At 39.0% G+C, this 13,889-nt stretch overlaps 1 protein-coding gene and 1 long non-coding RNA gene across 2 annotated transcripts in view; both read left to right on the forward strand.

The window, feature by feature from the left end:
* LOC135154538 (uncharacterized) lies at positions 1–5,368 on the forward strand. The gene is made up of 3 exons (XR_010293917.1): positions 1–195; positions 3,214–3,397; positions 4,482–5,368. It is a non-coding gene; the product is annotated as an uncharacterized LOC135154538 (long non-coding RNA).
* Positions 5,369–8,650: 3,282 nt separating this feature from the next.
* LOC129263743 (rab11 family-interacting protein 1-like) overlaps positions 8,651–13,889 on the forward strand; it is a 35,194-nt gene continuing 29,955 nt past the window's right edge. Inside the window, exon 1 of the mRNA XM_064101074.1 lies at positions 8,651–8,941. The gene's annotated coding sequence lies outside the window, so the exon portion shown is untranslated. The remainder of the gene's footprint in view (positions 8,942–13,889) is intronic.

The following is a 13,889-nucleotide window of genomic DNA, read 5'->3' on the forward strand; positions in this document are numbered from 1 at the left end:
GCATGCAACTGGCGCAGTCGCAACCATTTAATTTGAAAAAGAAATGCGCCCGTTTTTCGCCGTTAAATGTTGCTGCCAAATTTTGGATCGAGAATTAAGTGCGACGAAGATGGCCGTTAATAATAGTTCTACTACTTTAAGAACACGGTTCAGATTTGGATAACGACTTCGAAGGCATTCGCAGGAGACCAAACAGTAAGTTAGATAACCATCTTCTAAGATTTTCTTTTCGGAGCGCGGCTTGCCTTTGGCTTTAGATTTCGTGCACTGACACTGCCCGGCCGGGGTGGCTGCCCCGAGCGCCGGCATGCTGAATAGGACAGGCTGCGCTGGTGGGCTCAGGGCCCAAGTCTGCACAGACACAGTGCACACTTTAAAGGAGAATGAAACTCTTGGAGCAAGTTAGCTTTTGTGAAAGCAGAAAAATCAAAGAATAAGATCAACAAAACTTTGAGTAAAATAGGACTAGCAATAAAAGAGTTATGAGCATTTGAATGTCGAGATCACTAATCAGTAGAGGCGCTGGTCAGAAAATTGGGATCGTCCCAGAATACAGGGACCGTCTCAGTTTATAAGGATTTCTTCACACTAGAAATCTAGGAAAGTTCATTCACCTGTCAAGTGCCGACACCAATCAAGTGTGCTAGTCAATGTAAACATATCGGGTTTCATAACAAGATTATTGGAAGACGGTAAGTCATGAAAAATAGACGGCGAACTGGGGGGAATTGAGGTCACTGAATCTATTTTTAGCACTCTCAATTTCCGTAATTGCTGTCTTTGTCCCGTAGGGAGAAGTGAAAAAAAAACGTCCCCATAAACAAGGACAGTCTCAATTTATCAAGACATGATTTGTCTTGGTTTATGAGGATATCCTTGTTTTCTGGGACAATCCCAGTTTTTGGACCAGCGCCTCTACTGCTAATGCTATGGAGATCCTCGCATTGGCAATGCGACCAAGATCTGTGATGTCACACACGTACAACTCTTCAATTTGGACACTGAAAATATACCCCAAAACATCTCTTTTTGCTCATTCTAATCATATGACAAACGATTCATCAATGATATAATGTTGTGAAACCTCTGTACTTGTCATCTCATAAAGAGAACACCCCACCTTGTGATGATAGACTCTATAAAAGTGAGAATATAAGTGAAATAAGTACTAAAGTAATGAGGGAGTTGTACGTGTGTGATATCACAGATCTTGGTCGCATTGCCGTTGGGAGGATCTACATGGCACTAGTGATCTCAATATTCGAATGCTAATAACTTTCTTATTATTCATTCAATCTTCCTCAAACTTTCAACAATATGTTTCTTTGATTTTTCTCTTTGATATGGATTCAGCTGGTTTCAAGGGTTTCGTTCTCCTTTAAGGTAAATGCCAGTTGTGGTAACGATATCAAAATGAGTTCGTACAGAATCCAATGAAATGACCACCAAAGTGTCTGTCTATATTTATAAATAAAATACCGGTAGGCTATGTGCCAAAGCCAGGATTCTGGAAGAAATTGTGTAATTGCTGCGAAATAAGCAAAAAAAGCACAGGATTCCGGTCAACTCGAGCCAAGGCAAGCGTCGGGCCGGGCCGACATTAATCAGAGCAATAATAATTGTCCCACGTGCTCTTATCTGTGTTGGTGATCTTCAGTTTGAACATTTTTCAGCGTAGATTTCAAGATTTCACAAAGTTCAGTTTATGTAACTGTACCAGATCTACATGTATACCCAGTTGTTGTGTGTCCGGACAGGTTGTGTGTCCGGACGATCAGCTTTAGAAAGTCATTTGGAAAAATTTACAAGCGAAGTTTCATAAATGTTTAGTAAAAATTTTTAGGAAATATTATAGAGAACAAAATAGAAGATGATTACAACTATTGAATTCATATTTTTAGTGTAATCCAAAGACAAAAAAGAAGGCTTCAAAAATATAAAGTGTCCGGACACCCGACCCCCCATCCTACTATGTAGATCCTCGATGATATACCGTACTGACAATTTTTTAAATCCTAAATCTACCGGGGTATTTTTATTCTTGTCATTCCCGGGGGGGGGGGGTATTATTGCCCCCCCCCCCTTATAAGATCTCGGCCGTGGATTGCACGATCACAACGAAAATTTGCATGATGGTAGAGAATGACGTAATCTACGTAGTTGCATTGGTAAATTTCACTGAATTCATATTTTTTTATTTTATATGAATTAATTATGCTAATTTATTCATGAAATCATACTTTTTGCTCTGATTCACTAAATAAAGCTCCTAGAATGCTATTTTTTGGGTGAAAATATTCTTTATAGCATTCCTAACAATTGTGAATGAAAAAAAATCTGGTACCAAGACCGATTTCTTTATGTATCTTATTTTTTTTTTAATCATGTATTTCTTTGTTTATTTACATTTTGTTTTTTATTACAAGTATTTTCGATGGAAATCGTTCTAGACTTAATTCTAATCATAAACAAGGCAAAATTAATTAAGTTTAATCAGTAAAAGTAGAAATAATGATAAATTTATGAATTTTGGCTAAATACACAATTTGCATTGGATTTGTACATGAAATCATGTTTATGAGCAATTTTGGGTCTGACATGCACTTACATAATGTTGCGTAATGTCGTAACCGCGTACCCGGGTGTCGCCAATTTGGTCTCAAAATTTGCGCGAGACTTGAAAGTAAAAAGTCAGTAGGTGGTTTCAGACCGCCTCGAAGTTCGCCAGTTCCAGGTATTCTCTGATCGGGAAATTTACCCCGATCAGAAAATACCAGGTATTTTGGCGGTGTGAAAGCAAACTACGCGTAATATCCCCGAAAGAAAATACCCGATAAATAGTAGGTACTTGGCGAAATTACGAGAACTTTCGCGGGAATTTTTCCAAGGTCGTGGGTATTTTGGCGGTCTGAAATCAAATTACGGGAACTTTTAGCCCAGCGTGTCGTTGGGTGCGGCGCCGTGCATGGGTTGCTGCTGGGCTAGTGATTTTGAATTTCGCGCCTTGCTGCTTATCAGACCATACTGCGCATGCTCGTAACTTCAGGAACTTATCCCGAAGGGTATGTTTCAGGGCGGTGTGAATGCAGGAATAATTAATGGGTTTAATAAGGGTTAAGGCCGTCACATGAAATGCCCTATATTCATTATTTTTCTACCAAAAGCACCATTTTGAGTAAGATTTTTAATGAATAGATCTGTTTGACATTTCAGGAGAAAGAGAGGGAGACACAAAACCACCTGTCTCGGTGTCACACATGAGGAGTTGAGGAGGAGATGAAGTCAGTGAATATTACCTGGCCTTGGGGAGTTTCCAGAAGAAGGCCAAGAATCGCTGGATGCCAGGAGTGGAGATCCTTCGTTGCTGCCCTACATGATAGGAGGCATCGGGCAGTAGGTAAGTTAGAAGGCTATTTCAGATGTAAAGCCTTTTTTTTTTGGGGGGGGGGATCATTGGGAATCTCTATTATCAGAATCACGCAGATTTGGGTGTGCACAAACTCGGGGCACCTTATAATCTGTTAATGGTCCTGACTGTACTTCGAGGACTCTGTGATATTTTTTCATTGTATTTTCATTCACGGAGCCTAGACAAGTCTCTGTTGCCTGTAGAACTTTGTACACTAAGATGGATTTCCCTAGAAAATCCACCCTTCCCACAATAATTTTGGGGCAAACATTTAATTTGTCCAATTTGTAAGCTTTTGTACTCTAAATGCATACAAAGGCTTAAAAATGTTAATTGTTGGAAGGTAAAAATTTTGAAGGATCACTTTCTTACAATTCCCACGCTATATAACGCATTAAACGCAATGACATGAACTTTAACTCGAGTGACGTACGTATGCAAGAAATACAGAATTGGTGCACATGCATAGCTGATTGATTCATTGTGCTAGTACTGGTACTAGATCGGTTTGGACGTTCTTATTTCAATGACAAGTTTAGATGGTAAATTGGCGCTAATAAAATTTTGCATTGGTCGATCTCGCGATGCCAGAAAACTAATTCCACCTCAAAATTTGTCAGATTTTTTTTGCAAAATATATATTTAATTGATCCTTGACCTGAATTAAAGCCAAATCAGGCATAGGGAATGGCTGTATTTCAGCCTCGAAGTTCGAATTCTCGGTCCTGACAGTCCTGGTTACCCCATAACCATTTAAAACACATAAAAAAGGCATGAATTAAAATTGTAATTATAAAAAAATAATATGTTTTATGTGTCAAATAAATTGATTCTAAAATTTCCTTCCTTATACAGAGATGGTTAAAGGTCTTGAGGGCATCATGCCCCCCCCCGACTTGACTTAACATGTTAATATTTGAAGTATAAAATATGTAACAAACCCCACATCGTTTTTTATTCATTTAAAATAAATTGGAAATTAATATTGAAACCATCTAGTTTTTAATGAAGATTAATAAATAGTTTATGTAGAAAAAGTTTTTATGTTTCTCCTCTTCTGTTATTTTTGCAGATGCTGTAATTTGAAACGGAAGGTGTCCTGCCAATAAATTTTCATCCCACCTGAACTGCCTTGCCTGCCTGCACCCAGTCATCTGTTCCTGAGCATTTTCCTCTATTTTTCATCATCGTTTGTTTCGGCCTGTATGAAGTGAATTTCACATTGATTGGTGGAGCTGCTAAGTTGGCATTACAGGGCCGGGGTATGATCCTTTGGGTTGAACATCATGACTGCTAGTTGGTCGGCAAAGGTGATGGGATCGATCAATGTCACATGGAGTAAGATCGATACCAATCTGCTTTGCTACATTTCGAACAATCTCATACGGATACGGATATTATTGCGACAGGAGTACTGCTCGATGTGGTCAAGCCTATTTGACAAAGCATTATGGTGTTAGTCATGTTATCAGAAACCGATTTTTCAAAATCACGGAGTTGCTTCAATTTAGTATCGATAGATATTTCAAGAACGTGTAGACTAGTGAGCTTTTCATCAAGAATTTCACGCAATTTATTTTCGCGCTTATCCATGTCATCATTGAGTTTTTGTCTCTCGCGTTCCATTGCCACGGCCACCGCTCTTTGAACGACTGTATCAATATGATCTAGGTATGCTGGGCTTTGTTTAGATCCAGTTAATGATGAAGCAGAGGATTGTGTACATGCGTTAGCCGAGTGCAAGCGGCCTCTTGATCTGGTGGATATCTTAGACATGTTAGAGATTACGTAATGATATAATTGAAAAGTGGGATGGGCTATGCATCTGCCAACTCACCAGTCAACCAATTAGAGATGGCCTTCCAAAGTGACACAGCACGAAAATATCAATATGGGACTGGTCTAGTCAACACATAGATCCTGAAAAAACCATGGAGACTGCAGACGCAAAATGACTTCCATACATAAAGATATGATGCACAATTTCCAGTGGGTTCAAAACACTGAACACATGCTATGCTGATACACAGACTATCATAAGAACTTTATCAAGCAAAGGAAATCTGGTATGAAATCTCTCAGCTCACATAAAAAGCCTACGTAGCTACATGTAGGGAAGAAAATGCGTAATTGCTGAGAAATGAGCAAAATAAGCATGTAATTCTATCAAATGTCAGGTATTTTTCTAATCGATTATAATACACAGTCCCACATATGCTTTTCTGTGTTTACAGCGATCACCAGAATTATCGATTTTAAGTTTAAAAAATCATGATTTTACAAAGATACAAGTTTACATTAATGTACCAGATGTAGATTATGTATGTACAACATATTGACAATTAACTTTGATTTTATAGATTTTCTCAAGAAATAATTGCTGCAACTACTGTCTTTTTCTTCTAAGTGATAGTGTAATACAACAGTTCCACAAACTATTTTCATCAGACTTATTGATGCATGATTCTTTCACCCAAATGCAAGCTTCCATAAATCCTGAAAACTTTGCAACTCAGGTATTTTTTTTTTTACATACCGGTACAGTATATTTTTTCCTACATTACATAGTTGCCTTAAGTTAATAGCGCACCTCTAGTAGTAACTATCTTAAAATGAGTTCGAACAGAATCCAACAGAATTACCAGCAAAGTGTATGTATATATAAAAGATGTGTGCCAAAAAGCTCGGGAAGAAAATGTGTAATTGCTGAGAAATGAGCAACATAAGCATGTAATTCTATCATATGTATCATAGGTATTTTTCAAATCAATCATAATACACTGTCCTGTCCCACATATGCTTTTCTGTGTTAGTGATCATCAGAATTATTGATTTTAAGATCAAAATTCATGATTTTACAAAGATACAAGTTTACATTAATTTACCAGGGCCCCGTCTTACATAGAGTTATGATTGATCCGATCAATCGCAACTATGGACGGTCAGCAACGTTAACATCTATTAAGCATGTTTGTTCAAAATATTTTCTAGCTATGATGTATGTTCATGCATTCATTGTTTTCTCAAAAATTCGCTGCGCTTCTCTTTGCATACAAAGGACATTGTGCAAATTTTTCGTAGAAAAAAATTATGACACTGATGGATTTCCATAGAGTTATGATTGATCGGATCAATCGTAACTCTTTGTAAGACAGGGCCCAGATCTAGATTATGTACAATATTTTGACAATTAACCTTAATTTAAAAGACTTTCCGAAGAAATAATTGTTTGCTGCAACTGTCTTTTACCCCTGGCCCTAAGTGATAGTGTAATACAACCCAAACATTTCATAAGAATTAATGTACATGTATGATTCTTTCACCCAAATGCGAGCTTCCATAAATCCTGAAACTATTCCAACTCGGGTATTTTTTTTTTACATACAGTATATTTTTACCTACATTACATAGTTGTCTAAAGTTGAAGGTATATTTAATTACAATTTCAACGAAAAAGCTTTATTCTTGGAGATCATTATGCCTCTGTTATGTATTAATGTGTACATGTATTTATACATGTACAATTGTATGTATTGGTATAACAAACATTGTAATTTCATTCCTTTGACCCTAATACTGCATTTTCATAGAAAAGTGTTTTTTTTTTCAATCTATTTAGAATTTTCAACATTTTGTATTCCTTTTTTTTTTGCTGGTAATATGTTATGCAACTTTTATTTATTAATAGAATATTTGCCACGATTTCGTAATTGAAATGCGTACATGTATTTGATTTCGTTTTCCATTTTTGTATATATTTTTTTTCGAGGGGGGGGGGGTCATGTTCTTGAGACCGAGACAAGTTATGCAAGGCCCTGGCATGGAGGATCATTATATTGTTACTGGGAATGCTGGACATTGTCAGACCACCTCAGTATTCACCAAATATAGATAATCCTCAATGACAAGGTCTTTGAAGTGATGTGTGTATGTACATTGCATGTAGAATTTAATGTTTAGGTCATTATCACGTCAGAATACGTTAAGATATCATAGTTGACTCCAAAAGACGTCATATTCATTTCAATATGCGACGTCAATATGACGTCTATTACTAGTCAGCAATATGTTGCAAAGTCGTCATTCAGACGTCGTAGTTGACTTATAAAGACGTCATAATTACATCAATATGACGTCTGAAACTGGTCAGGAATACGTCGCAAAGTTGTCATTAAGACGTCGTAGATGACTTTTAAAGACGTCATAATTACATCAATATGACGTCTAAAACCGGTCAGGAACACGTTGCACGGATGTCATTAAGACGTCGTTGTTGACTCTCGAAGACGTCATAATCACGTCAATACACGACGTCAATCTGACCCTTGATACTGGTCAGGAAAACGTTGTAAAAACGTTGCTAAGACGTCATTAAGACGTCGTAGTCACTCTTGGAGACGTCATAATGACGTCAATATACGACGTCATAATGACGTTATTCGCGGGTGCAAGATCCCGTCAATAAGACGTCATGTTACGACGTCAAAATGACGTGACACTCGTCGTTAAACTGACGTAATTATGACGTCATTTTTACCAGTTTCTGCTATCAGGGTTGTGACTCGTCAGGGGGCGCAGTCTGCCCCCTCTGCCCCCCCCTCCCGGGCGGAAGCCAACAAATTTAGGAGGGGACCACCAAAAAAAATTTACAGGCAAAAAAAAAGAAAAAAGAAAAAGGTTATCAACACAAAATTTAGGGGGGGATCGTCCCCCCCCCCCCCGCTTCCGCCGCCTATGCCCCCCCCCCCGTAGGTACGCTACTGTGTAGTGTCCTAAAATAATCTACTTTTTACGTCTTCAAATTAATTGCAAATTTGTGAGTGATCAGCTTCTTTAAACAGGGATTTCACTGAATTCCATGGGTGTATGTGAGCTTTTGGCCTCAACTGCATACAGCGAGAGACAAAACACACACACACACAAAAACAATTAAACAAAAACACATACTTGTTTCTTTTTTTTCTTGCAGAAAAATAAAAAAATAATACGGGGAAGATCCCTTCCATGTATAAAGTAGGCATAAAGGGGAGGGTGCTCTTTACCTAAGGACGGGAGGGGGTGGGTTGAGAGTAGAACATCAAGAATAATATCCTACGGGGAATTAGATATTTTTCTTATTTTCTTCTCGTATTTTTTTCCCCGACTATTTGCAAATAGCAGCCGACCCCCCTGTATGATCAAACACGCAGTCTGTCGAGTTTTATGTGTGCTAAAATTGGTGCTATGGGGCACTTTTTATTTAAAAAAAAAGGTTGCCGCGTTGGGGGAAGGCATGGAGATAGCTGCGCTCTAAGCTGGTTAAGAGCTAGAACAAGATCTAGAACCCCCCCCCCCCCTTTTTTTTTCCTTGACTCTTGATCATAGCTGCCTTATGCGCATCTAAACATCGCGAAGAATAAGATGTTGTCCTACCTGCTAAAACTGGAAAATTACTTCTAGATCTATGACTGGATTTTCTCTTTATTGCTGAATGGTTACAGACGTTTCAAGTTGAAGAATCAGGGGCAAGCATACCTGCTATTATCATCCAATGTGAGTAATATTTCACTGGTTGATTTATAGAGAAATTACGATCGTAACAATGATTTTTGTGTCAATATTGACATGCAGTCCCACTAACAGGTTTTTGTGTAGGAATATAAATAGATTTGCCTCCTCGGCGCGTATGCGTATTCTATAGGGACTATATTAGAGTTAACACTTTCTAGAGTCCGGTCAGGCTACAAAGCCTGTAATAGCTTAGCTCTCGGCTTAACTGCAGAATACCCCGACACTGCTCACTACCCAATCGTTGGTCAGCCAACACAACGATGTCAAGACCTATAGCTATATATACTAATTCAATGGTATATAGCCTAGATATATCCATACTATTAGTATTATATACGTACATGCATTACTGGTACTACTACTACTACTATACTACGTACGTATGACGGTACGTACGAGCAATGCATCCAGGCCATACGTAATGACCTTTGCCCTTTGACTACTACTAGAGCTATAATTAAACATCGTTGGGTGCGCTGCTAGCCAACGACCCACGTTGTGACGGTACGGACGGTGCAATATAATTAATATTCAAAACATCGTTGGCTAACCAACGACCCACGATGTGAAACTGTTATATTATAAAATAAGATTAATACACTCTTTTAAATTACCTACTAGAGCTATATACATCGTTGGGTGCGCCGCTAGCCAACGACCAACGATGTGACGGTGCCATGTAACATTTAAAACATCGTTGGCTAACCAACGACCCACGATGTGAAGGTGCAATAGTACAAGATTAATACACTCTTTTAAATTACCTACTACTACTAGCTATTGCTATACATCGTTGGGTGCGCCGCTAGCCAACGACCAACGATGTGACCGTGCAATGCAACATTCAAAACATCGTTGGCAAGCGTTTCAAAGTATGGTTTCACAAAACAGTTTAATATATGCATATCCTGGTTAGTGAGGTGATCGATGTCATTCACTCTCTATTTCTTTTTGTATTTTTTATACATGAAATATTTTCATTTTTTCTTCATTAAAATATGAAATAAAGTTTTAATTCCCATTGAAGGAATTCAATGGGAATTGAATTCAATTAGGGTTAGGGTTAGGGTTAGGGTTAGGGTTAGGGTTAGGGTTAGGGTTTAGGGTTAGGGTTAGGGTTAGGGTTAGGGTTAGGGTTAGGGTTAGGGTTAGGGTTAGGGTTTAGGGTTAGGGTTAGGGTTAGGGTTAGGGTTAGGGTTAGGGTTAGGGTTATATTCACATCGTTGGCATCGCCGGCAATGTTGGCCTCTACAACAGGCATATTCACATCGTTGGCATCGCCGGCAATGTTGGCCTATGTAAGATACATTCACATCGTTGGCACTGTTGGCATCTACTACAGGCACCAACACATCGTTGGCATCGCGGGCGCTGTTGAGTGTTGGTATATACATACTAAACATACATTCACATCGTTGGCATCGCCGGCAAAGTTGGCCTATACTTACTAAAGATACATTCACATCGTTGGCATCGCCGGCAATGTTGGCCTCTACTACAGGCATATTCACATCGTTGGCATCGCCGGCAATGTTGGCCTATGTAAGATACATTCACATCGTTGGCACTGTTGGCATCTACTACAGGCACCAACACATCGTTGGCATCGCGGGCGCTGTTGGTATATACATACTAAACATACGTTCACATCGTTGGCATCGCCGGCAAAGTTGGCCTATACTTACTAAAGATACATTCACATCGTTGGCATCGATGGCAAGGTTGGCCTGTACTACAGACACCAACACATCGTTGGCATCCTGGCCGGCGCTGTTGGCCTATACGTACTAAAGATACATTTACATTGTTGGCATCGTTGGCACTGTTGGCATCTACTACAGGCACCAACACATCGTTGGCATCGCGGGCGCTGTTGGCCTATACATACAAAAGATACATTCACATCGTTGGCATCGCGGGCAAGGTTGGCCTATACTACAGACACCAACACATCGTTGGCATCCTGGCCGGCGCTGTTGGCCTATACGTACTAAAGATACATTTACATTGTTGGCATCGTTGGCACTGTTGGCATCTACTACAGGCACCAACACATCGTTGGCATCGCGGGCGCTGTTGGCCTATACCTACTAAAGATACATTCACATCGTTGGCATCGAGGGCAATGTTGGCCTGTACTCTACAGTACAGACACCAACACATTGTTGGCATCGCGGGCAATGTTGGTCTACATAGGAAACTACAGATATGATCGCATCGTTGGCATCGCGGGCACTGTTGGCATGTACTACAGACACCAACACATCGTTGCCATGGCGGGCAATGTTGGTTTACATAGGCAACTACAGATATGATCGCATCGTTGGCATCGAGGGCAATGTTGGCCTGTACTACAGACACCAACACATCGTTGGCATCGCGGGCAATGTTGGTCTACACATACTACGGAAATATACACATCGTTGGCATCGCGGACACTGTTGGTCTACATACTACAGAACACAGATATAGATCGTTGGCATCGAGGGCAGTGTTGGCCTGTACCGACTACAGACACCAACACACCGCTACCATCGCGGACTGTGTTGGCCTACACGTACTACGAAAATATACACATCGTTGGCATCGCGGGCAATGTCGGCCTACATACTACAGATGCACACAGATATATATATAGATCGTTGGCATCGCGGGCAGTGTTGGCCTGTACTACGGACACCAACGCACCGCTAGCATCGCGGACTGTGTTGGCCTACACGTACTACGAAAATATACACATCGTTGGCATCGCGGACACTGTTGGTCTACATACTAATCGCGCGCGCTCGCATCGTTAGCGTTACAGTGCAGTCTGAACACTTAGAATCTATTCAAAAAATACTTGTAAGTTGTAAATCATTCAATTATTTATTATAGCTGATTTTCTGATTTGATAGCTTAAGTACATCGTTGTGCGTTGGCTCTCCAACGATAAGGTAACGCAGTGTCCGGGTATTCTGCAGTTGTTCCTAGCTCTCTAAAGTAATTGAAGTTAAACTACTTAAAGTCTATATGTATACCAGAACAAGCATCATCTTCATTCTTGGCCATGATCTTTTACAATAGTCAATATAGTCAATAATTTTCAATGTAAAAAGAGACGTACCGGTATTACTATTACGCTGAAAGTTAGTCGAATTTGAATTAAAAGTTCATTGAAGAACATGAGTTTTTTTGCCTGAGAATTGAGAAGAAGAAAGGGAGAAAGGCTGAGAAGAAGAAGTACTTAATTAGGAGAAAGAAGAGAAGGAGGAAGATAACAATTATTAACAAAGAGGAAGAGGAACAACATAGTCATACTTACTACTTAGCCAGGCGGCTTCTTGAGATGAGAGTAAAAATAATTTACTAACGTAGGCTTACTCTAAACGAAGCCAGGCAGTCCTCCCTATTCATCTGCGTGTACCGCAAAAAACCCTGAAACTTTCGCCCCCGAGATTTCTACTTTCCTTCTAAAAGATCTAGCTCTAAATCATGTACATGTAGGTATGTGCGAATACGGGCGCATCGCGAGCGCTGGTTTTGGCTGCACGGTTTTCGCGCGGGTTTTGCTGCAAGTAGCATCGCCTCTGTCTGGGCGGCTCATCGAAAATGGGGTTTCATGCGCATGCGCACATAGTTGATGCAATCTCGTGCCTTGATACAGACAGTTGAAAATGTGCTCTTTCTGTACATATAAGTTTCAATGTGGATACTCGCCTGTGAAGTGTGGATATCGGAGCTTGAAAGTTCATCAAATTTTTGGATGCGCAAATGATCAAAATTTTTTTATGGTAAGTAGAACTACGATCCAATTATGTATCTAAATTGTTTTAGAATATATTCAAATCTACAAAAAATGTCAAATCAAACGATTCTATCGTGACGCAGTCCAGATATAAGCGAAGCGAGCTACCCTTGTCACAGCCGGTCTCTCGGCAGTCGAGCTGCCCGATGCGGTGGGCTCCCGACGGTCTTTCGGCAGTCGAGCTACCGGTACCCGATGCGGAGGGCTTGGTGACGGGAGTGGTCGATAGTGAGTCGTTCATGCTGGATTGAACTGGATCTAAATTGTTCACTTGATAATATTGTGCCTTTTTCTGAAAATGTCTGTCATTATACCGTAGATTGTTATTCTGATATTGATTTAAATATATACATTTTGTCACAAAAACATTCTTTCCTCCTAAGGTTATAGAGTCAACATGACCATGTTTTACTTTGATTGTTCAATCATGTTTTATCATTTGGAAACTGGATTCTTTTGGAAGTGGAATATTAATGTTGACTTATTAAATTAAAATGCAAAATCTATAGTGTTTTTTTTTTCTTTTGTAGAAAAAAAAAATGTTTTGAAACTTTTCAATCATGTTTCATTATTTTGGGACTGGATTTGCTTTTGAAAGGGGAATATCATAAATGTTGACTTTTTAATTAAAATGCAAAAATTATGTTTATTATTTAGTTTCTTTTTTTATATATTTTTTTAAAGTTTCATTTTTAAATTATTGTATTGTTTATTTTTTCATTTTTTTTTGGGGGGGGGGTCATATTTCAATATTTGGAGACTGGATTTGCTTTTGAAAGGAGAATATCTTAAATGTGATTTTTTTATTAAAATGCACAAACTAGATGTTGTTTATTTTTGTTTGTTGTAATTTTTTCACTCTTATGAGAAAATACATGAAAACTCAGAGGAAAGGATATTTCATTTCCAGATGGGTCTAACTCCTGTATTTATGTTTTCTTTATTATTAATTGTACTATTTATTTTTTTATTCACTTTTCTTTTTTTAGGGGTGCAGGTGGGGGTTGTGTTTTGAATTGGAAAATGGGGATGGGATTGGTACAAGTTTTTGTGTCACTTTTGTTTCTCTTGTTTTTAGTGCTTGTTTGGAGCTTTGATGTTTGTTTTGTTGTTTAAAGCTTTGTTATATATTTTTACTGGTTC

Source organism: Lytechinus pictus, chromosome 6 (genome assembly GCF_037042905.1).
Source record: "Lytechinus pictus isolate F3 Inbred chromosome 6, Lp3.0, whole genome shotgun sequence".
In the NCBI taxonomy this organism is placed as follows: domain Eukaryota; kingdom Metazoa; phylum Echinodermata; class Echinoidea; order Temnopleuroida; family Toxopneustidae; genus Lytechinus; species Lytechinus pictus.